Source organism: Leopardus geoffroyi, chromosome D2 (assembly GCF_018350155.1).
Source record: "Leopardus geoffroyi isolate Oge1 chromosome D2, O.geoffroyi_Oge1_pat1.0, whole genome shotgun sequence".
Classification (NCBI taxonomy): domain Eukaryota; kingdom Metazoa; phylum Chordata; class Mammalia; order Carnivora; family Felidae; genus Leopardus; species Leopardus geoffroyi.
The window spans coordinates 34,935,568-34,961,439 of NC_059334.1; the positions used below are offsets into that span (position 1 = coordinate 34,935,568).

At 38.5% G+C, this 25,872-nt stretch overlaps 1 protein-coding gene and 1 long non-coding RNA gene across 5 annotated transcripts in view; one reads left to right on the forward strand and one right to left on the reverse strand.

The window, feature by feature from the left end:
- Window positions 1-25,872, reverse strand: part of LOC123577416 — a 74,721-nt gene that overhangs the window by 33,263 nt on the left and 15,586 nt on the right. For 2 of the 3 annotated variants that reach the window (XR_006701832.1, XR_006701830.1), the window contains exon 2: window positions 14,819-14,932. This is a non-coding gene — a long non-coding RNA (uncharacterized LOC123577416). Of the gene's footprint in view, window positions 1-446; window positions 15,739-25,872 lie in introns of those variants that run through there. The other variant, XR_006701831.1, reaches the window with a different exon arrangement.
- The window catches only part of VCL (vinculin), a 110,446-nt gene that overhangs the window by 664 nt on the left and 83,910 nt on the right, over window positions 1-25,872 (forward strand). The window lies entirely within an intron of this gene.

Sequence of the window (25,872 nt, forward strand, 5' to 3'; positions counted from 1 at the left end):
ATGGCCCCTTTCACTCAGCAGGCTGTCGCCCCTCGCGTTGACAGTCTTGCTCTCAGTTCCTTCTTAGGCCTCCCCAGTCTGGCCTATGTGCGGGCGCGCTCCCCTGCCTTTCCTTCGAGGGATTCTTATTTGAGCGGCCTTGTTCACCTTTCTAATACTTTTGCCCCTCACCCGGAGACCTCCCTCACCCACCACCCTTCCCCCCCCGCGCTCCCCGAGTCGGGCTCTTTTGTCTACTTGTCTTACTTGCCACTCGTCTCTCGGTCTCCTCCTTCCTTCCGAGGCATTTCTACTTCTGCTCACACCTCTGGCACTCTCAAACACCGGGTAATTTCTTTATATTTCTTTATGCAATAATTCATGACCCCGAGTCCCTTTTCCACTTTTGCTTCACCCTGCGGCCTTTCATTTTATTCCCTCCCGTGGAGATTTCCACCTGGCTTTACCTGCTGTCAAACGGCTTCCTCCTTCTGGGGCCTTTCTAGACTTGGGGGCCCTCCTCCTCCGCCCCTCCTCCGGGCAGGAAGCAAGATGGAGTGTTGGGAGAGGCCTGTGGAATCTGGGATCTGCGGCCCCTGCCGGAGAGAGGCCCCTGCCGGAGAGGGGAACGGGCGTCTCCTCCCCAACCCACAACTTCGCTGGGTGGCTGAGTGGCCCTGCAGACCTCTGTAGCCCACAGCTGTGACTAATAACAGAGGTGGTTCTTAGGGGAGGCGGAGCTCACTTCTGAAATGGGAAAAGAGGTGCTGTGACCAGCCTCCTAACACTTCCCTGACTAATATCACACTTCTTTCCCACCCTTGGTGGGTGACTGACTCACTCAGACCCCTGCTGCCTCTAAGGGACAACTTTGGAAAAAGTTCATACTGTTCCCCCACTGAGCTGTGTAAATAGTGTATGTCAGGGTAGTTGGCAGCTTGGGAGGCAAATGTGGGTCTGGGTGGGGCTTGGTTTACTTGTCTGATTAGAGCACTGTAATGCACTAGTGGCACTTCAGCCGCTGAAAGTCTACCTCAGTCTTTAGGGGTCCTTCTCAGCCAATTCAAGAGACTGATAATTAGGAAGGGGGGGGGACCCCACCGACTAAATTCCTCAATTTCGTTCTGTATAGATTTAGTAAGAATCTATTCAGTAAGAATGCAGTATTCATTCAGAATATCTAGTTCTATATTGTTCTTGTTCTTTTTGTAACTAATTTTAATCTAAGACTCCAGAGTACATTCTTAAGTAGTGTTGTCTAACATGGCTGCATTCCAGACCTCCATTTTTCAACAAATAGGAAACAATGTAAAGAGACAGAGTAATAGTGTCCCCCCATGGAATACTTCAGGAAATGAAATCTTAAAACCACATGTTGCACTTGGAACAGAGCTAGTTTAGTCTAGGGGTTGATATCTGGTTAGGCTATTTAGAGAAAAGTTATTTATGAGCTTCATTGCATGAATTAATAAGAAGTGAATGCTGCCTAGGGAGCATTGTAATAAATCAGTGGTTCTCAGGTTGGGGTGTGCATCAGAATCACCAGAGGGGTTTTTAGGAATAAAGTTGTCCAGCTCCCATGTCAGACTTAACTGAGGAGCCTTTCATGGGGTAGTCTCAAGGCCTTTGTATTTTTCAGAAGCTTCATATGTGGTTGTGATACACCCTTAGTTAGGAAACACTGCAAAGGTATCGTGAGACAAATACAAAAGAAATAAGGCCAGTCATGAGCTGAAAAAAAAAAAAAATACATATAGTTGCATCCCAATACATACAAAGAAAGGGACTTGAGGTTGGTGGTACATCTGAATTAGCAAAGAGAAAGTTGGGAGGATTGTGCTGATAGTTAAAATGAACAAAGGTACTGGTAAGTCATTTCCAGGTTACAACAAGTATATTGTCTGGACTAGCTCAGGAAGTAAGTTGGAGAGAAATTAGAGACGAAGTCAGTGTATGACATATGGCAGTTAAACAGAAGGCCTTATCGAATCATCTTATCCCAGATGAACAAAGACGGTGGGAGGGAGGAGTGGATGAGAATAGTTTTTGAGGGAGACTGTATAGGTTGTGTTCTCTGGAGGCCAGGGGACCTACCCATTGCGTGGAATTCTCAATGCCAACTGTGGCCCTTATATATATGCTACTGAGTGTTGTGATGAATTGTGTACATGTGTCAAGTTCTCAACTAGGTTGTGTCTGGAGAATAGGCCTCACAGGATGGCCCAATAAGTATTGCTGAAGGAAAGAAGGAACTGTAGGAGAGGAGATAAATTAGGAGAACTTTTAAGTTGGCTGGTCATGAAAAAATTGAGGACCTGGACTTTGAGTGTGGCAGCGAAAATGGAGAAGGAGTTAACTAGAAATATAGTAGAGGAAGAGTTAGTGGAACTTGATACTGGCGCCCTCAGGTTTTGCTAGGAAAAAACGTTGTGTTACTATAAAATAATGAAACTGATTTTTGAACAAATATTCTGGAATTGATATAATTCAGGCTTCTTTCAGTTACCTTGGGAAGTTATATCTTTATTCCAGTGCTTCTGTTTGAGAATTTCTCTCAGATTATTTACATATATGTGTCAAATTAGTCCAGAAAATTTTATCTGCGGTGGGCATTCCTTAACCCTACTATTTTATGTGTCGTTCTTGAGTCTAAGTGCCTTTTGGACATTTCCACAATGAAAGTTTACCAGATGAAGATGAACTTCTTGATTGTTAAGCGTAGTCACTCACTTATCAAACAGGTGTTTATTGAGACTCCCTTTTAATGTCAAAGCAGTAAGTATGATTCTGGGCAGAATAAGTAGAATACTAGATTGAAAGCCCCAAGTGACACTAAGGAAGTGAAGTACTGTGAAAGTTCAGAGGAAGGTGAGGTTACTTTCGGTGGGAGAATTGGGAAGGCTTCAAGGAGGATGTAGCATTTGAGACAGCTGGAATTTGAACATTTAAACATGTGGTAAGAAAGCATCCTAAGTGGAAAGAATGACCCAAACAGAGGCATAGAATTATTGAGAATCTGAGGACCAAGTTTAGACTTAGGGCATCATTAAGGTGACTACTTTTGGAGGGGTAAGACTCATTTGGAGTTGTAATTTCAAGTATATTTGTTAAACAGAAGTAGTCCGGTCACTTTTTATACATATCTTATTGCAACTGAGTTATCATTTTTACTCCACACTTAGGGAGGGGTAAGATGGGAGTATTTATTTGCATGTCCTTTTTTTCAGGATCCTGAGGAGGACCATGTTTTAAAAAAACAGTTTTGTTGAGATGTAATTCACATACCATACAATTCCCCCATTTAAAGTGTACAATTAGGTGTTTTTTAAATATATTGACAGAGTTGTGTAACCATCACTGCAATCTAATTTTAGAAAGTTTCTATCCCATGAAAAAGAAACCTCGTACCCATCAGCAGTCACTCATTCTCTCGATCCCCCACTTTCTCAGGCCTAGACAACCACCAGTCTACTTTCTGTCTCCGTGGATTTGCCTATTTGGACATTTTGTGTTAATGGAATCATAAAATATATGGTCTTTTGTCTCTGACTTCTTTGACTTTGCATAATGTTTTCAAGGTTCATCCACAGTGTAGCATAGTATGTATCAGAACTTCATTCCTTTTTGCTGCTGAATAATATTCCCTTGTATAGAATAAGGCCATTTTAAACATAGAGAGTGATTCTAATGTAATAAAAAACAAAACAAGGAAGAGGTGCTGAGACAAAGAAGGGTGGGAAACGAAAAACAGAGGAGGGGTAAGAATTTCCAAGGGTGGGATTCAATGAGCAGTGTGAAAAAGTCAGAAGTCTTAGACTGCCTGTTTTGTAGCATGGCATATAAATTTTTCTTTTTTTCCCACTGAAGTGGCCCATAGAAATCTGTCAGTCTTTGTGATCGTATGGTCATGGTAGTTTTATTAATGGGACTTCAGACACTTTGCCTTCTCCATTGCATCTGAGGGCATGTGTTGTAACTCCTCCTTGGGCTCATGAAATATTTATTTTGGGAGTTTTTGTGGCCTTGACTTTTATGAGCCTCACCCATATATTATACCCTGTTGAGACCAGCTATGGTACAAATAGCAGGATTGTCTTTACTTTAAACTGATACATGGGAAAGGCCGTTCTGCTCTTAAAAAAAAGATCAGCAATTAATTTTGTCATTTGTAAATTATCATTAACATCCGAAATTATTTTTGCTCTAATTTTTTTTTGGTTGATGTTAGATTTATTTCAGTTAAGATAAATAACAGGGGTGCCTAGCTGGCTCAGTTGGAAGAACATGCAACTCTTGATCTCAAGGTTGTGAGTTTGAGCCCCACGTTAGGTGTAGAGATTACTTGAAAAAAACAAAATCTTAAAAAACAACAACAACAATGGTGATAGGCCTGTGGGTGATTTTTTTCTTCTTCATATTTTCCTGTATTTTCCAATTTTTAAAATGAGCATATAATTCCTATATTAAGGAAAAAATAAAGGGAATAATATTTGTGTAATCCTTCATAGTTAATAAAATACTTTCTTTTTTTTTTAATGTTTATTTTTGAGAGAGTGAGTGGGGGAGTGGCAGAGAGAGGGGGAGACAGAGGCTCTGAAGTGGGCTCTGCTCTGACAACAGAGAGCCTGATGTGGGGCTCGAACTTACAAACTGCAAGATCATGACCTGAGCTGAAGTTGGACGCTTAACTGACTGAGCCACTCAGGTGCCCCAATAAAATACTTTCATATGCGGTATCATAGTAATCCATTAAGGTAGGTATTGCGATGGTCCTGGTTTTACAGATGAGGATACTATATAGATCAGAGAAATTAAGTAACCTGCCCACAGTGGCACAGCTAGTTAGTGGTATAGCTTGAACCCAAATTCTGTTTTTCTTCCTCTGTATCCTTTGCTTTCTCTACTCCACTATTCTGTGTCCACTTAGAGCAAAGTTGTTAAATATCAGTGGAAGTTTTCCACCTAGAGTCTGAAACAACGAGAATGCTGTTAGTCATAGAGTTTCCGTTTGTCCTGGGCCTGGCAAGGTTATCTGTTTAAAACCTTTTTTTGGCATGGCCTGCATGACGGGCCTATGTGAAAAGAATGATGTGTAGGTATGGTTCTGTTTCACAGTAACATTTGATTTTGCAGCAATTCTTTAAAAAAAAAAAAAAAAAAGAGTAGATATAGATCAGCACAGAAGTATTTATGCCTGCAAAACAGATAAAGGCTTTTTATAGTATATATGCCTGCTCAGATTGAAAGCCTATTACAACTAATAGTATTTAAAGTAGTTTTGTAGGATTTCTGTATTTAAACAGTATTTGAAGTAGTTTGTGGACTCTTTGGGGAATCATGAACTTTCATTTGAAAAATGAAGGGGCGTCTGGGTGACCTAGTCAGTTAAGCGACTGACTCTTGATTTTGGCTCAGATCATGATGTCACAGTTCATGAGTCTGCACTGGGCATGGAGCCTGCTTAAGATTCTCTTTCCCTCTATTGCTCATACTTTCTCTCTCTCTTTCTGGAAAAAAAAAAAAAAAAGAAAAGAAAAATGAAAAACTATGGATCAAAAGAGATAAATGGATGGGACAGGTCGTGAACTTTGTTCTCTCATGTGATTGAGAGAACTGGAGAGTTTTGAAGATTATAATGTTTCTACAACTATGGTTTTAATTTTAATAGGGCCCCAATTTAAATATTTGTGTATCTACGTAGTAGAAAGTTGGGCCTTTTTTTTTTTTTTTTAAGTTTATTTGTTTATTTTGAGGGAAAGAGAGAACATGAGCAGGGGAGGGGCAGAGAGAAAAAGAGAGAGAGAGAGAGAGAGAGAGAGAGAGAGAGAGAGAGAATCCCAAGCAGGCTCCACTGTCAGCGCAGAGACCCTTGCAGGCTCCATCTCACAAACCACGAGATCATGACCTGAGGCAAAATCAAGAGTCTGCTGCTTAACCGATTGAGCCACCCAGGTGCCCTGAAAGTTGGGTTTTTCTAAAGCTTTTGTATAAATGGCACTAGTATAATTCTAAGTGGACAGAATAAAGGTTAGAGTAAAAGTCCTATGGTATTAACCACAGTGTCTTAAGTTGGCTTCTGTTACAGACCAGGAATAAGGGCAGCATTAAGGCAACTACTTTAATGGGGATGGGACTTATTTGGATTTTAATATTTCTTGTATATTTGTTAAAAAAGTGGTTTCATCATTTTATATACTTATTTAATTATTAGCCACTTATACACATGTAAAATGCTTATGCTTCATATGTATCAAAACTGAGAAGGTCATTTTTATTCCTGGTCTTCTCCTCCAGTTCAGCATGGCATGTGTATACTCTCCTGTGACATTCATCATACTTAGTCAATGTTTGTTTTCTCCACTAGATTATAGGTTCTCCAATGGCAGGGACCATGTCTGTTGTGTTCATTACTTTATTTCTAGTGTCAAGCTGTGACCATAGGTGTGCAATATAATTTTCTTTTAACTAAGTGAACATGTACATAGCATTTCTTTCTTATGTGAAAAATATTGTAATAAAAATTTTGTGCAATGTATATTTTTCATCCCCAGCTTTGAAGCATCTGATGTAGCCAAATTTGAACAGTTGCAGTGAATTTATAGTGGGCTTTGTCTGAAACAAGTAGAATATGTATAAGAGGAAGGAACGAATGGCTAGCTGCCCATTGGTTGAGATAACAAAAGTGTTCAGGCTATTTTGGGTTGTGGTTCTCTGTTTCAGAGTCATTTCAAGTACGCAGGCCACTTATTAAATTCATAATGTGAGAACATGTTCCTAACTGAAAATGGCATTGGGATCTTGCATTCTTTTTAAACTGCAATGTCTTTTTAAAATTTAACAATTTAGACCAGGTATTGATACATTATTTGGAGGCCTGCAGGTTACAGCATAGTATCATACTATGAGTCATGAATTCCTCTGTCTTTTCTCTCTACTTCAAACCAATTTGTGTTTCCCTGGATATAAATACAAATTAAACTATATATAGATGCACCAGTTCTTATTGTTTTTCACCATTAAAAAACAAACAAACAAACAATACCTCAACTCCTTTAATTCACTTTCCTGTTTAAGAATTTGCAAGGAAAGGGGTGCCTGGGTGGCTCAGTCGGTTAAGCGTCCACCTTTGGCTCAGGTCATGATCTCACAGTTCATGGGTTCCAGCCTTGCATTGGGCTCTGTGCTGACAGCTTAGAGCCTGGAGCCTACTTCGGATTCTGTGTCTCCCTCTCTCTGCCCATTTCCCGCTCGTGATCTATCTCTCAAAAATAAATATATGTTAAAAAAAAATTTGCAAAGAAAAGTGAGGAGACCCAGTCTGTTACAATATCCCAAGACTTTGTCATGTGCCATTGAAGAGCCATGATGTACTTTACTGCTTGTTTCAGTAAGTGTGGAATGAGATGACTTTAAAATAATGGGCTAGATCCTGAAAGAACTAATCTTGACATACTATTTAAAGATATGGGGGCTTTAGTCTGATTAAATCTATTTAGGTATGAGCAATATGTGCAGACAAAGAGATAGGTAGGGTATGAGAGAGTAATGGATAAAAGGGAACTTGTATAACTAGACATAGGAAATTGGGGATTTGTTGCTTTCTTTCCAGTCGCTTGGTAGATTTTGTGTCCTTGTATATTGGGTCATCAGTCTGATGATTGATTTGTGGTTTTTCTTATCCCTCCCACCTGCCCCGCCCCCTCCCTTAGGGTATTTCCTTTAGATTGTTGGTTTCTGGAGGGCAAGAATGGGGCTATATTCTTGGTATTTCTGGTGCTGTTCTTATCCTAGTCCCTTGCTCATGGTATTCCTTCCACAAGTGTGTTGTGCTTTGATAGTTGCTATCCCAGCTAGTCATTCTAATGAGGATAGCTCACTATCTTTTGCCTCCCTTGGAAGGCATGGTGATTCTCTTTTCTTGCCTTCAAATGTTGCTATATACAAATGGCTATGTAATCAAAGAGAAAAACAAAGATTCATAAATGATACTATATTCTGTTGTTACGTATTTGGACTTTTAGATTTCAAAAAATGTTGTTACTTCTACTAGAAGTCAGCTTATTGGATTGGTATGAGTGTGGGATTTTTATGTGTATAGAGGATGAGAGGTAGTGAATCTTAGAACTAAAAATGTTTTACAAATATTGTCAAGTTGCAGAAAATAGAATCTTTGGCCCCTAGAGAATTTCCCACCGATAAGATTTCCAGTCAAATGACTTTTAAGAGGAAAGTGGCTGAATTTCATTGCAGCTGGCCACAATCCAAGTAAAAGTCATTCCTTCTTTTGAAATAAGTTTACCTTATTCCCACAAGTAAGCTTTCTGTGAAGAAAGAGAAATAGCACATTTGTTCTTAGAGTTGAGAGGTGAGGGACCTCTATTACCTAGCTCCCTATATTTTAAGCCTTCTTTCTTTGTTCAATGCATCTCTGAAGAATTGGTTTTATCTGTAAGGTAGACAACCTGTTTTTATATATACAGTTAAAGTGGATAAGGATATATGAATGGCGGCATAATTCTTACACAGAAAAAAATCAAGTCTACTAACACTTAAATATCTTATCTTTGCTCTTCTCCCCAAAGAACAAAATTATTTATCAGACCCTTGTTATGCACCTTGCTAGGTGTCCTGAGTGATAGTAGGATATGTAAGATATGGTCTCTGGCTTCAAGTTGTTAAAATACAGATGAAATTTATAATCTTAGAAAATATTTATCTTACCCATGTCCTCTCCACCAGTGAAATTGTTTGCAGAATTTAAGTTACCCATTTTAAGGGGTTGTGCGCTAGTACTGTAAATGCTTTATTTCTTGGAGCCACGGAGAAAATATGAGTGGACCAGCAGCAGAGTGAGCAGGTGGTGGGCCTCATAGTGAGGAAAAGACCTTTGAGCATTGGCCTCAGCTGTTGTCTTCTTGTGGTACTCCAGACACACTGGGTTTTCATTTCCTCCAAAGCACAGTGCTGTTCCTCTGCTTGAACTACTTTTCAGTGCTTCTTTATTTGGGCAATTTCTACCAGTCCTCAACTTCCATATTAAATGTCAGTGTTTTAGGGACACCCTCCCTGACTTTATCTCCAGAACTAAGTTAGGTCAGTCTATCATATGATTTCTATACTTTTTTCCTTATTTTGCTTATCACAATTGTAAGTAATTATCTGTGTGATACTTAACATCTTTCTCCCCACTAGAGCCTTAAGGAGCAAATACTGGTTCTACTGTGTTTGCCCCAGAATTTTCAGCACCCATCATAGTGCTTGCACCTAGTAGAGTCTTGAAGAATACTTGTGGAATGAACAAATGGGAAGACCATGTGCTGCTTCCCTACCAAAACTGTTTTATGTTTTTTTGGAAAAATATATATCATGCTGTGGGTGAATCTTGGTGAGGTTTAGCTGCCAATTAGGAAAGTAGCTGTAAATTTTTGCTTAGCACAGGGCATTGCATGTAGTAGGACCATCTAATTCCTGTTTCCTGAATGAATCAATTCCAGGCATAAAGTCCTGGGGTGAGGTGGGAATAATCCTGTCCAACATAGGAAGATGCAGAATTTGTTAAGTGTAAATGAAACTATAACATGGATTTGAAATTCTCGATTAGTTTTAATGCTTTGCAAATAAACAGAATAGACAAGTTTGGCAAAATGCATCTAGTATGAGTTAGCAAATACCAAAGTCAGACTTTAGATAAAGATACAAGGTAAATCAGGATACAAACTTGACAAGAATCTTGGAAAGCAGTAGGGTATAATGGTTAAGAGTAAAGACTCCAGAGCTAAACTCCTTGGTTCAAATCCCACTATTGATTGATACCTCTGAGGTATGTAAATTGGGGAAATTAATTTAATCTCTATTTCTCATGGTCCTCCTCTGTAAAATAAAGCTAATCATAATACTACCTGACTCATCATGTGTTATTGTGAGGATTAATGAATTCATAAAAATGTTTAGAACTATGCCTGTCATATAGTTAAGAGCTCAACGAGTGTTAGATATATTAAGATATTTTCCATAATTTTTAAGTCATATTTTAAAATGTTAGTCTAATGAAAAGGCAGTGTTGATTCTTTTTTTTTAATGTCTAAGCATAACTTCTAACTTTTGCTTAACAAGGCAAAGTGCCAGTGAAAGCTTTCAGTAGAATTCCATATGTTGTGGAATATACAGTTTTACCAACTGTGGGGAAAATATCACTCACAGTTTAGGTGCCTGAGCTTTGATTGCCATTTCCTCATGATTGAATCAAACATCTAAATTTTTGATTGATAACTCCTTTGGAGCAATAGTGAAGGGAAAAGTAAAGTATCCCCCCCTCTATATTTGTCCCCCCAATTTAGAATCAAGAAATGGAGCTTAGGATTTGGGATTTTATCCCAAGCATTCATTGTCCCATTTTCTAAAAAGGAAAAAAGATGAAGGGATAGTCAGGCCACTCACTAAAATAAGTAAGATAGGATCAGCCTTCCAGGTAGAGTTGAGAAGTATAATGCATTTGTAAAATAGAATTCATTTTATTCTGGAACAGCCAAATTAATGTAACAAATATATAATGACTACATATTATGGTAGGTACTGGGTGGGCTTAGTATCTCTTATCTGAAAGGAGGGCTAGAATCTCTTTCAGATGTCCTATCAACATGGGGGTAATAGAGTCAAAGAATATGATGGCCACACTACTAGTTTAGAAGGTATACTGTTATTTCTAGTCTTATGGTGGTTTTCTGGAAATTTTTTTAACGTGTGTATTTAATGTCAATGTCTTAAATTAGATAGCATTTTTACTATCTTCCTGAGTAATATAAAGATTGTAAAATACTTCTAGTTCCATGATCCCTTTACTTATGGTTGTGCAAAATTTTGTTTGTCTTGTTTTTTCACCCCATAAGTTAGATAGTATTGTTGTCTTATACTGTTGCTTTTTTCCCCATTTACCCACATTTACTATTTCTTTGAGATGTAAGAGAAGTGATGAACAGACCTTCCTTCTAGGTATATTTCTCTACTTCCTGAAGTATACCCTACACTAGTATCTTTTTTTTTTTAATGTTTATTTTTATTTTTGACAGAGAGAGAGAGAGAAAAAACAAACATGCGGGGAAGAGGCAGAGAGCGAGAGGGAGAGCCACAATCTGAAGCAGGCTCCAGACTCTGAGCTGTCAGCACAGAGCCCAACATAGGGCTCAAACTCACAAACTGTGAAATCATGACTTGAGCTGAAGTCAGACGCTCAACCAGCTGAGCTACCCAGGGGCCCCTATGCTAGTATTATCTTTAATGGGGTCTTTGGGCAGTATACATTCTAAGTGTTTATTTGGCTGAAAATGTCTTTCTTTTGTCTTCTCTTTTGAAAGATAATTTCATTAGATATGCTAATCAGGGCTGATAGTAATTTTTTTCCAGCACTTTGAAAATACTATTCCAGTGTTTCTGTATTCACATCAGCCAATTGTTGTTTTGCTGCAGGTTACAACTTTTCTCTCAGGGGTTTTTAAGACCTTATTTATCTTTCTTGAGATTTTTTTTTTGGGCTCCCTGATTTTTGAGGATTGATTTCTTTTATCAATCCTAGATAATTCTTAGCCATTATCTTTTTGAATTTTTACCTCTTTCCTCATTTTATTCTCTCCCTTGGGAACTCTAATTAGAAAAATGTTGTACTTTATCACTCTATCCTTCATATTTCTTAGTAGTTTGTGTTTTACCTTTAGTAATTTCTTCAGTTCTTCCAGTTTGCTAATTCTCATGCAGCTGTGTCTGTCATTTCATTCATCTACTGAGTTTTTAATTTAAATGACAGTATTTTTTACTTCTAGAATTCTGTTTGTATCTTTTTCAAAATCTGCCTGTCAGTTTTAATAGTCTCCTGTTCTTTCATCAGACCCTTTAAAAAAGATTATATTCTCTCTCTCTCCCTTTTTTTTTTTTTTTTTTTTTTTTTTGGTTTGATAAAAAACATCTTGGAGTGTAGAAACTATAAGAGCTTAATACCAGGATGAAAATAGAAAGGTACTTTTGAAATCTGAAGGAATTCTAGGATAATATTACTGTCATGAGACTGTGGAAGTCTCTGATTCTTTTCTTTCTTTCTTTAAAAAAAATTTTTTTTTTTATTATTGCGGGAAGATACATGTAACATAAAAGCTACCATTGTAGAGGCCCCTGGGTGGCTCAGTTGAGCGTCTGACTCTGGATTTTGGTTCAGGTCATGATCCCAGGATTGTGGGATTGAGCCCTGTGAAGGGCTCTGTGCTGAGTGTGGAGCCTACTTGGGATTCTCTCTCTCTCCCTTTGTCCTTCTTACCCCACTTGCACTCTCGGTCTTCAAAAAATAAAAAATAAAAAAAAAATAATAAAAAGGTGTCATTTTAACTATTTTTAAGTGTACAATTCTGTGACAATAAGTACATTCACATTGTTGTGTTACCATGATCACCTTCTACCTCTAGAACCTTTTCATTGCCCCCAGCTGAAACTCTGTACCTATTACACACAACTTCCCATTTCTTATTTCACTGAGTTCCTGACAGCTATAATTCTACTTTCTGTCTCTTTGAGTTTGACTTCTCTAGGCAACTCCTATAAAGTAGAATCATATGGTATTTTTCCTTTGGTGACTGGCTTATTTTACTTAACATAATGTCTTCAAGGTTCATCCATGTATCTTATGTCGGAATTTCCTTCCTTTTTAAAGCTAATAATAATACTCCATTGCATGTATGTACTGCATTTTGTTTATTCATCTATTGATAGCCACTTAGGTACCTTCCTTTTGGCTCGTGTGAATAGTGCTGCTGTGTCATCACTCTTTTTATTGCCTTCTGAGGTCTGGACTTTGCATCTGAGGGGTAGAAGCTTCTGATGGATTCAGGTAGGACTGTGAACCCAGCCATGTTTGCCAGGGAGCAAACATGTAATCAAATCAGGCCAAAGGCCCTTTTGCAGAATATGGCAGGAAGACAGGAGAGGAAGTTCATTCCATCCCAGGGAGCCAGTATTTGAAGCACAAGCAAGTTTGTCAGCCAGAGAAAAATGGAAAAGCCTTCTGTGCAAATGCAAAGATACAAGAGTGTAAATGTGCAGTTAGGGAGTGGGGAAGCTTTAGTGATGAGACTACCAAGATAGATTGTGCTAGTTTGGGAAGGGACTTATATGCCATATTAACCAATCAGAAAAACCCAATCAAAAAATATTATATGCCATATTAACCAATCAAAAAAATCCTTTAATTTTTGAATAAGTAAAAAATTCACCTGGTTTGAAATTTGAAAGGTTTGGGATTTAGTAAACAGTCTCTCTCCCACCCTTGAACATCAGTCACAGTTTCAATAGGAAACCAATAGGCTTCCTCCTCATAGGAAACCAATGGACACAGGAAACCCAATGTCTTGGGTATGCTTCTAGAGATAGTTTATGCATATTCAGGCAATATGTGTTCGCCTTTTACATAAGTGGTGACCTATCATTACTGCCCTGTTCCTCGATTTTTTTCCCTTGAAATACTTTGAGAACATTTCTTAATACATATTGAATCTTTTGACAGTTACATAGTAATCCATTGATGACTGTAACACAGTTTATGTAACTAGGCCCTTATGGAGGGACCTCAGGTTATTTGTGATCTTTTGCTATTTCAGACTGTGGCAATGAATGACACAGTTAAGTCATTTTATGCCTGTGCAAGTACATTTATAGGATAATTTCTAGAAGGGGACCATTCTAGGCACTGGATGTGAGGCAGTGGAAGGATTTTAAACTGAGGTATAACATGGACAGTTTTGGGTTTGGGTAGGATAACCCTGGTAGTGGTGAGGAACATAGATTGGAGAGTGAGACACACATTGTTGGAGAGCCATCCATCCAAGAGACAGGGAAGGCTGCCTTCAAGCACTGGGGGAGTGCAGATAGAGAAAGACGGGGCAAATTCTAGAGAGTTCTTTATTACTTCATTTACATTTGGAGTCACAGTAATCTCAATTTCAGTAATGCACCAGTGAAACAAAGTGGTTTTAAAAATTACTAATTATTTTATTTATCCTTAGGGCAACACTATGTGGTTGTTACTCCTATTTTATAGATGAGCCCGGGGCTAATAAGTGGCAGGGCCAGAACTTCAGTATTTTAATTATGCAAATGAGCTCACTTTGAAATGCAGGACCAAAAACCTAAAAGGTGTCAACAATGGCTATATTGAAGTTGTATGTTAAATAAGTCATACCATACATACCTTTTTGATTTCATGTGGAAAACAGAAAAATTAAATACAGTGGCTAGTAGCATGGATCTACCTATAGAGATCTTGGAAGGAAAGAGAAAAGAACAAGTTGAAGTGGGAGCTCTAAGGAAAGAGCTGTACTTGGCCTTCAAGTCAGGTAGGCCTGTGGTTTTTAATCACTCCAGTAAGATGTTATGCAAAAACCAGTAGGGAGATATGTTTAGAATGATCCCGTTTTATATTATCCTATATGTGGAAGAGCATATACTAAAATGTGGTGGGATTGAGTGGTGGGATTTCAGGTTAAACTTTTTTTTCCTTACCATAATTCATGTTTTTCCCCTAAAAATGAAAATGTACCACTTTCGAAGTAAAAAAGATACATCCAGTATTTTCTCATATCTTTTTCTTGTTATTGTTTGTGCTATTTTCAATGCTTGGAATCACCCTTCCAAGAGTTAAAATGGGCCCGATGTTGATCTCACTTTCTCCCTGAAGCTTCTTTCCAGGAGGCTCAGTTGAAATTAACCTTTCCATAAGGCTTGTCTATGTTTCTTACAAGATACTGTCATGAATTAGAGCTACTTGAGTATATGTGTTTGTACTCTGTCCTCCGACCTCACCCACCTTACAAGTTTGAGTTCTGGAAGGCTTGTAGTGCTCTCGTAGAGTGGGATTGCTTGCACTTGGTAGATACCGTAATGCTGAATCAGTTGTATTTGCAGCACTGCAGTTTTCTCTCTGTCAGAGGAAGAAGAAATAGAGATAAATTCCAAGTCATAGTCAGCAGAGTGACTGTGATATTATCTGTGTACACCAGATGAATACTCTTTCCTAATTTGCGAAGGCTGCTGAAAAGTCCCTGGAGGAAAAGGAGCCGTAAATAAATAAACATCATCTCTAAAACTGCCATATCTATTGCGTCTCTAACACCTAAACATGAATGCTACATTTTACCTAATATACCAGGACACTATTATCTTTGAACTGGAAGCTCCAAATTGGCTGCTTGTTCTAGAGTTTCCAGAAACAGGCAAATTCCTCAGTCTCCTGTAGTCATATACTGATGGCACTGAGGAATGGGAATGCAGAATCCCCTTCTTCCCCCTTCTTGTCCAGAAATTGACCCCTTTTATTATGTTTGCCAGATAAACCTTTTCCTCTTCTTTTTTTTAAGTAGTGTTCTGTTGATCTTTCCTTCTATACCTTTTTTCTTCTTCTCCTTCTTCAAAGCTACCAGTCTAGATTAGACTTTAATAATGTCCCTCCTTGGGGCGCCTGGGTGGCTCAGTCGGTTAAGTGTCCATCTTGGCTCCAGTCATGAACTCACCATTGGTGCGTTGAGCCCCGCATCGGGTTCTATGCTGGCAGCTTGGAGCATGGAGCCTGCTTTGGATTCTGTGTCTCCCTCTCTGCCCCTTCCCCGCTCACGCTCTGGCTCTCAAAAATGAATAAACATTAAAAAAATTAAGAAAAAAAGAATAATGTCCCTCCTTGATAGTTACCTATTAGCCTCTCACTCCTATCCATTACTGCCAATTTACTTATTAGTAAATCTAAGTACAGTTCTGATCTCAATACTTGTCTTGCTCAGAAGTCTGTACCTCCTCCTATTGTCTTTTAAATTAATCTAAACTCCTTATTTTAGCTCTTGAGGGCTATTACATTTCACGCCCCCCCCCCTTTGTTTTTATTTCTCTGTGGAGTGGAGAAGTCAGCAAACTATATATAGCCTGTGGGCCAAAATTTATACTGCCCAGGAGCTGAAATAGTGTTTATATTTTTAAATGTTTGAAAAAAAAAATCAAAAGAAGATTCCATGGTGCATGAAATTATATAAAATTGAAGTTTCAATATCCATAAATACAGCTTTCTTGGAACAGCCCTGCCCACTCATTAACATATTTTCTATGACTGCTTTCAGCTTACAACAGTGTTGAGAAGTTGTGACAGAGGCTATATGGTCCATAAAGCCTAAAATATTTACTATCTGGCCCTTTATAGAAAAAGTTTGCCAACCCCTGACCCAGAGTCTTAAGATTTATAAAGTTGGGAATAGACCTCAGAGATGTTCTAATCCAACTCTCATTTTTTTTTTTTTTTTTTTTAAGTAAGCTGTATGCCCAATGTAGGGCTCAAACTCACAACCCCAAGATCAAGAGTCGCATGCTTTACTGACTGAGCCAGCCAGATGGCCCCAACTGTCTCATTTTAAAAATGAGAAAGTGGGGGCACCTGGGTGGCTCAGTTGGTTGAGGGTCCGACTCTTGATTCGGCTCAGGTCATGATCTCATAGTTTGCAGGATCAAGCCCTGCGCTATCAGCACACAGCCTGCTTGGGATCTCTCCTCTCTGCCCCTTCCCTGCTTGCATGTGCTCTCTCTCAAAAGAAAGAAACTTAAAAAATAAATAAATAAAAATGAGAAAATGTATTCTCAGACATGATCAATAGAGTCTCTGAGGCAGGTACCTTTGACAGTGGAAAAGCCAAAATCAGAATCTACTGCTGGTCCTACCCCAGAGTAGGGCCCCTCCCTCAAAGCCTGCACTTAGAACCCATGAGACTGCTTGGCATTTCATGAACACATTCCAGTCCTTCTCAGTTCTGTTTCTTTGCATATGCTGTATTTCCTTCCATCTAAGATACCTTCTTCCCTCCAGAAATTATATCCATGCTTTAAGGCTTAGCTCAAACACTGAAGACTGTCTTAATCTCAACAGCTGGTTGCACTCTGTGTCCACCTACCCCCAGTAGTGCTAAGCTCTACTTCCCTGTTGGCCTATACACAGCAGGCATTTATGTAGTTCTGATCTTTTCCAAGCCTAACTAACTATAAACTGCCTAATTGCGTCTTTGTATCACTTGCACATTGCCTTACAAATGGAATTCCTAGGACATAATTTAAAGAATAAATTAACTAAAAACATCAGGATACAAAAGATGCCTTCAACATCTCTAGTTTATGTCTTATTAAAAAAAGGGGGTGCCTGGGTGGCTCAATCGGTTAAGTGTCCAACTCTTGATTTGGCTCAGGTCATGAGCTCACCATTGTGAGATTGAGCCCGTGTCGGGCGGGCAGGCTCCACTCCCAGCGACCTCAAGATTCTCTCTCACCCTTCCCCTCTGCTCCTCCCCCACTTGTGCTCGTACTCTCTCTCTCTCAAAAAAAAAAAAAAAAAAAAGAAAGAAAAAAGAAAATACAACACCACTGAATAATATTTTTGATGGTATTAGCTATATAGAAGAATCTACCTCACAGTCGATGAAGTATGTATACCCTAGGGAGAACTTGGATTTGTTCCAAGGAGGATCATCTAATTATGTGATTATTATTTAAGACTTGAGTATATTTATTGATTACTAGGCTTATAGAAACTTCCCTGCTAAGGTAGGAATTCACACTCTAAATTCAAATTCAACAGTGATAATCTTATACATTCTCTATCTACAGGGATTCTCTGTTGTTATATCTTCCATGTAAATTCAATTCGGGAAGGTTTCCATTTATGAACCAAATACAGACTTGTGTTCTGTAATGAGTCATTAGGAGTGAACTTGATATTTAGGGATGACTGAAGATAAAAGGATTGTAGTTTAGTGTATAGGTGCTTTGCCAGCATTGACTTTGATACTTTGCTTGAAACAACATCAACAATAAAAAAAAACACAAAAAACTAGATGGATGAATAGACCCTCATGATAATGTAATCCTCTCAGTTCTAATTCTCTTTCTTTTCCCCAACTGGGAATAAGTTATGTAAGATGGTAGAGCCAGAACTTAACTGATGGGTTTGGTTATCTGTGGCAGCTCTTCAACATCTAGGCTTGTGGTACTTTGTATTAGTAAGTAGGTGAAACAAAAGGAAATAATGTCCCTGTGAAAGTCTTCTAATTAAACCAAGGTTGTGTCTGATCTATTAATGTTACATGAAGAGCAGTGATGAAATATAATTGGCAAAAGGCACAAACACAAATAGTATAGCTGGGGATGGTTGACAACAGCTTTTTTTCTGTCTGTACATCTCGGCCAGTTTGGTCTGGATGTGTTGCAGCTGTTCTCTTATTTCACTTTTCAGCAAGTTTAGAATTGAGTCTTGCTTAGCCCATATGTAGTCGCACTAAATATGTTTGTAGTCATTAAGAAGAAAAGGTAAAAACGTTAAAAACAAAAGCCTAAAGGTAAAACTTGGGGGTTTTATTTAGTTTAGGTACCATTAAACAAATCTTTTTTATGGGCATTTGAAGTGAGCAGCCTTAACCGTTTGTCATATTAGTATTCCCAAACATTGGATTTCTGGTTCTGGCTGTTTATAAGAAATGTGTTTGTAGCTTGAGCTGAAATAGAATAATTCTGCTTCTGGCCCTAATTTAATGGGTCAGAGTGTCTGTTACAGCCTGGAGCCAAATTTAATTACTAAACTGTAAAAGTGACTCTGAATGATCTCCAGTTAGCAAGCAGGATGGTTCCCAACATTAGTAAAGACACTCAAAGACATTTGTCTTTGGGTTACTATTTCAAATTTTGACCACACCTGTAATTAAAAAAAAAAAAGAGTAAAAGGCTACATTATTGGTCAATCCTGGTTCAATTTTAAAAGCTAATTGAGGCCAGGTTGACTCAGCTGATCATTCCTAAGCAAGTAACAGTTATGGAGCTGAAGCAGCTTTATCCCTAGTGAGCCTGACCTGTCCTCGCTGTGGAAACCTTCCAGCTTCTGGGAAGGAAAATCAGAACAATTGGATATGAGCTGATTAGACTGCAGCCTGGTGGTTTATGTATACCCATTGTGGGCTTGAAGTCTTTCTTATCCTTGCCGTCTGATAGCTCCATAGAATTATAGAATCATGTGATGTAACAGCAGGAAACATTCCATATCATTGAATCCTTTTCCCTCATTACACACACACATACACGCATGCACACACACCTACACACACATACACACACAAACACAGTAGAGTGGCTTATTTTATTTGTATTTTTTAAGATTTTGTTTTTAGGCAATCTCTACACCCAACATGGAGGTTCAAACTTACAACCCCTAAGTCAAGAGTCACATTCTCTACTGACTGAGCCAGCCAGGCACCCCTGAGAGTGGTTTAGAATTAGAGCATGGGTGTGCTGAAGTCAACACCAGTATCTGAGTAATTTTAGGCAGATCAAGGAACCTATCTTTGCCTCTGTCATCTGTAAAATGAGATTGTAATGGTACCTACCTCATAGGTATATTGTTATAAAGATTTAATGAAGTAATAAAGAGCTCCTGATTTACAGCATGTGCGCAGTTAAAAAAAAAAAAAAACTTTTTTAAAAGGAGAAAACAGAAGTCACAGATGAATACCACAATGGCAGAGGGAAAGAAAAAAGGACTAATGTTTATTTAGCACCTGGTATCTTCCAGGCCCTGGAAGATACAGATGTATTAGGTGATTTACATATGTATTACATTCTTTAGCCTTGAGAGAGATTTTACTTTTCCCATTTTACTGGTTAGAAGAGTGAGAAAGAGATTAAGTTACTTGCCCAAGGACACTGTATTAATAATAGCAGAGTGGGAGGAGAGATTCATTCCAAAGCCCCAGTTCTTTTCCACTACCCTGTTACCTTCCATGAGGTCCCCAGTTTTCCCCACATAAAAATGGGTTGCATTTCAAAAATTCATTTAAAAATTCATTTGAAGTTATTTTTCCATAAGGACAAAGTTACAAATGGTGGTTATAGACCCAGACTTATCTGCAAAAGCTGCATTGTTACTGAAATTATGCACATTTGTGAACTAAAACTGTCAGAAAAAAATGCATTTGCAATTTTGGCTATTAAACAGAAAAAGTATATTTTAAGTTCTGTGGAATAATAGTTCTTTGAGAAAAGCAGATTGGTTAGAAAACAGTAAGAAGATGGAGACTGCTTTGATGCTGGTGGGGCCTTTGGGATACTTTAAGGGACTGAACATTTATAGCACGGAACAGCCTATGTTTGATGACACCTTGATGATGTACAAAGCACATTCTTATTCATTATAATCATGTATGAGACACGTAGGATAGGTAGTAGAGTTGACCTAATTAGTTAGCTTTTTTTCCTCCATCATTTCATCCATGATTTTTGTTTTTTAAAGGACCCCAGCTAGTCACTTTAATACTCAAAGGATTAGTTTATAGATATATTGAAGAATGAATGAAAATAAAAGAATGAAGGTCTTTGATGTAGAAATGTTGGGGCTTGGAGCAAGCGGTCAAGAAAGAATTCTTGAGGCCTCTTTGGTGCAAAAAGGTGGTTTTCTTAAAGCATGAAGACTGGACCCATGGTTAGAAAGGGCTGCACTGGGATTGTGAGAACAATTGATTACATACTTTCAAGTTGGGAGGGGTTAGGGATAGTATAAGTCTCTAAGGAATTTGGAAGCAAAGTTTCCAGGACCTTGAGGGGCTAGCTGTTGTTAGGATAGGTCATTTACTACTGTCTAGTAAAACCTTAGTCATAAGACCCTTCAGATGTATATCAGTGGGCCATATGCTTGGAGGATGTTTGCTAACATATATCTTGGGGGGGGGGGGCGTGTAGAGATAAAGGAAGTTTCCAAAGGAATTTTTGTATGTTAATGGAGACTTAACAGGACCCTGGAGGTTGGGATGTTAAGCCCTTAGCAAAGTATTAACATCCAGGCAGTTGAGTTCCTAGAGGAAGGTCACTCTGCCTGTTTCAAGGACTTGTCACTGGGCTCTAAGTTGTAAGGAAATTTAATTTTTTTCTGTTGCTTTTGTTCCCCATATCAGTCTTCCTGAGTTAATTGTGCTGAAATAGAAGGAATTAGAATGGAGTAAAGGGTATATGTGGGCAGATAAGAAAATGGTAGAATTAAATGTTAACTTTTTTTTTTACTGTCTTTAATATTTTCTTATTTTAGTTGGCACTATTTTCTGAGCACATTATCAGTCATTGTGTGTCAGACCTGACCCCAGTGGAATTTGTTCTTTACTTGAAGCATTTGCTAAAGATTATATTCAGATCATGCAATGATCTTTTCCTCCCCACCAGTATTTATGAATATGCGATAGTTATTTAATTATAAGACTAGTGGGACTAGTACGGAGTTCCTGTTTAAGTAATCTTTTTAATAACTAAAAAAAATTAGAAAAACTAAAGCAGATTGAATGAAAAACCATCCTTTTATTTTCCTGTAATTATTGCTTGTTCTCCTCTTACTAAAGGCAGGACTAAAGGGTGAGAATTGGGGGAACTTTATGTGATGTAGTATTTGCTTATGCATGTTTCGAAACAAAAGGGAAATCCCTTTAAGTAGGATTTGATATGCTGTAAACGAGTGTAGGACTATTTGTCACTTAATGTCTTGCTTGCAAGTTAGGAAGTATACCTGAAAACACAGGAAATGGAGCCAAGATGCTTGGATTTACATTCATGTTCTGCAACTTCTTTAGAGAAAGAACCTCCCTGACCCTCCTTTTTAAAGTGATGCATTTAGGTTAGATTGCCAAATTCTTTATTACTCTGAAATTCTCCGTGAAATGGGAGGAGCATATTTTGTGTTTATTTGAGATGGCTGGGAGAAAGTGGGTGGTGGCGAGAAGTTCACTGTGCTGGAGACCTGCTTTGTTGTTAAATTAGTGGCCATCCAGAGCGCAAGTGTAAGTATTTGTGATGTGTACAGAAGAGTACTGAGTTGAGGGAGAGAATCTAGTATTTGCCAATTGGAAGCCTGCCCACAGCATCTTCATAAATATGAATCTGGTGAGCAGGCTGCTCTGTTAACATTTATCTAACCTTAACTAATACAATCTTAAATTGGTTTAGAATAAAAGGCTGCTGCCGAGGCAGCTTAACACTAGTTCTAAGGAAAGTATGTTGCATCAAATAAGCCTGCTTGACGTTAGAACTTGCCACTGACATGGTTCATCTACTATTTATCCCATGTGATTGTGTTATCATTGGTGCACATTTAAATTCAATTTTTGGCAGTTGGTCAAAATATGAACCTTTTAGGCACTGGTGGTTTCTCATTACTTTATGGATTATTACTTGCCAGGAATATTTTTTTAAAGTTTATTTATTTATTTTTTGAGAGAGATTGTGAGGGCAGGGGAAGAATAGAGAAAGAGGGAGAGAGAGAATCCCAACCAGGCTCCACAATGTCAGCACAGAGCCTGATGTAGGGCTCCAACTCACAAATGGCGAGGTTGTGACCTGAGCCAAAATCTACAGATGGATGCTTAACTGACTGAGCCACCCAGGCGCCCCCTTACCAAGAATATTGTTGACACTTTTCATTTTATTTTTAAATGTTTTATTTATTTTTGAGAGAGAGAGTGCAAGCAGGGGAGGGGAAGAGAGAGAGGGGGACAGAGGATCCGAAGCGGGCTCTGCACTGACAGCAGTTAGCCCAATGGGTGCTTGAACTCATGAACTGTGAGATCATGACCTGAGCTGCAGGTGGATGCTCAACTAACTGAGCCACCCAGGTGCCCCTGTTGACACATTTTAGAAATTTAGTTTGTTTTTCTGATTATAGAGGTAATGCATAGTCATTTTTTAAAAATCTGGAAAGTACAGGAAAAGATTAAGAAGAAAAGAGAAATCACCTGAAATTCTACTTTCCATGCTGTTTCCTTCTAGTCATTTTTTTCTTTTTTTTTGAGGTAGCTATGTGTTTGGGGGAGAGGGGGATATTTCCTTAGTGAAACAGCTGAGGCATAAGTAGAATTTCCCATGACACTCATGATGTTGGGAATCTTGCCTTGTGTACTGTGCTAATTAAGAACTGAATGATTTTGTCTGGGGCACCTGGGTGGCTCGGTCGGTTGAGCATCCTGACTTTGGCTGTGGTCATAATCTCACGGTTTGTGAGTTCAAGCCCTCTCCTGTCAGCGCAGATCCTGCTTCAGATCCTCTGTCCCCCCCGCCCCACCCCCCATCCCTCCCTCACCGATACTTTCTCTCAAAAATAAATAAATACTAAAAAAATATAAGAACTGAATGATTTTATTAAACCAGGTGGCACAAACTCAGATGCCTGCACAACCAAATGTGTAAATGTGTGAATCAGACCAGTTAGAGGACACTGGGGAGTGGTAGGGACTGTGGTAAATTGAAAAATGTAGGACCTGATTGAAGAAGACTGCTACTATCTCCAGCTTATTGTTGCCATATGGAAACAGAGTCTTGTGTTACCAGATCTTCCTGATATCCAATAAAATCTGGAAATCTGTATTTCTTTTTAATGTGAAGTTTTCCGTTTTAAAAAAATACCGTGCCTGTCAAATAGGTCTGTAGATTACACCCGGCCCATACACTGCCGTTTTGTCATTCCTGACGTAAATACTTCCCTCAGTCTTTCTCACAGCTCTCATAAGAAGAGCACTTTTATAACAAAATATTTAGAGGGGACTTGGATAAGGAATTTCTAAGAGTGGCTTCAGGAATTTTCACTCTGTGTAGACACTGAGAGGGTTGCCTAATGTGGGAATGATAAACCTAGATATCCACAGAGACCAGGAACTGACATAAATGAGTGAAAGGGTCTGGATATTAAGATTATAGGGAATGGTACAGAGAGTATATTCCCTGTATAGGATATTTGGGTTCTAGCAAATTGTTTCTTTGCTGAAATGCAGATCTGATGTGGCCAATCTTCTAGTATGTCAAGAGTTTCATAAATTTGTATCTTTATGAAATTTCTTGACTTAAAAACAATGTGGACGAAACATAAATTACCGTTGGTCCAAATCTGCACAAAGGCCACTAATTTGTAACTCGTGGCCTAGATGACTGTTTTCCTAAGTATATCCTACAAATCCCAATTCCATCATAGGTTGGTAGGAATTAAGAAATTGGAAAGTGGTGGATTAAATTAAACAGATTTCCTGACTGAAAGTTATCTTAGATCCTTAAATAAACTGTTTGTAAATTCCTAAGAAGATATAGGTCATAGGCCCCACAGTTACAGTTAATGTCTCTGTCTTCACTCACCATCCGTCTTGTCTCTGAGGAAGAGATGATTTCCTCCTGGTAAATGTTAGTGTCTCTACCTGTTCTCCAGATTCTGTCCCTGCCTCTTTAGAGACCTTGCTTTATAATCAACGTCTTGTTTCCTGCCTCCTTTCCTTCAGCCTATCAATATGCTTGGTTTTTTTAAAGAAAATAATAACCATTTTCTTAGCATACACAAAAAATTAACTTCAAATGGATTGTGGACTTAAAATGTAAGAGCTAAAACTGTAAAATTCTTAGAATAAAACATAGGAATAAATCCTCATGACCTTGGTCATGCAAAGCCTTCTTAGATACTATACTAAAAGCTCAAGCCACAAAAGAAAACAAATAGATAACTTGAATTTCATCAGAATTAAAAACTTTTGTGCTACAAAGGACACCATCAAAAAAGTGAAAACAAGTCACAGACTGGGAGAAAATATGTGGTATAACCGTATAATGGAATATTATTTGACAATAAAAAGCAATGAAATACTGCTATATGCTCCAACAGGAAAGAAGCCAGTCACTAAAGGTTGTATCCTGGGGCACCTGGGTGGCTCAGTTAAGTATCCGACTTCGGCTCAGGTCATGATCTCACGGTTCGTGGATTCGAGCCCCGCATTGGGCTCTGTGCTGAGAGCTCAGAGCCTGGAGCCTGTTTCAGATTCTGTGTCTCCCTCTTTCTCTGCCCCTCCCCCACTCGTGCTCTGTCTCCCTCTGTCTCAAAAATAAATAAACATTAAAAAAAATTTTTTTTAAATGTTGTACACTGTGTGATTCCATTTGTATCAAATATAGGCAAGTCTGTAGAGACAGGAAGTAAATTACTGATTGCCTATGGCTGGATGGGGTGGAGAAGGTTTGGGGATAAATACAAGGAGTGACTGCAGATGGTTTCTGTATGGGATGATGATGATATTCAGAAAATGATTATGGCGATGGTTGCACAACTCTCTGAATATACTGAAACCATTAACTATGGCAGTAGACACTATTGACTCTTCTTTCACATTCTTGGAACTCTGTATTTCTTTAGCTTTCATGGCATAGTTCTACCATTCCACACATCCTGTTTTCAGACATTTCCTTCTCAGCTCTTTTCACCAGCTTGCTTTTCTACCACCTCTACTCTGTTTCTTCAGCCTAGGCATGTAAACTGAAGAACCATCTCTTCAGTTGCTTATTGAGCAAGTGCTTATCTCCATCTCAACATCCCATAGGTAGTCATTATTTTCTTTCTCAGATCTGGTTTTCTCTTCCTGTATTACCTATACTACCAAGTCCATTTGAGTCAGGAGCCTGAGAGTCATTCCAGACTTCTCCCTTACCCTCCACGTGGAATGCCACATAGATGCACCTCTTAAATCTGCCTTCATATCCATATCCATACTGCTGCTGCTTTTAGTTTATCTTTAGTTTACTTTCACTAAGACTCTAAGCTCTGTGTGATTAGGGGCCACATGTGTTTTCTTCATTACTGTCTATAATACCTGGCACATGGTATGTTATATAAATATTTGATTGAATAAATGAACTAACAAATGAACTGATCATCCTAGTTTTTTTGTTCTGTTTTATTTATTTATTTATTTTTTTTACCTTTGTTTTATTTTTGCTGCTGAATTTTTCTTACTGAAATGCAAACCTAATAATGTCTTTTGCTTAGGACCATTAAATAATTTCCCATCG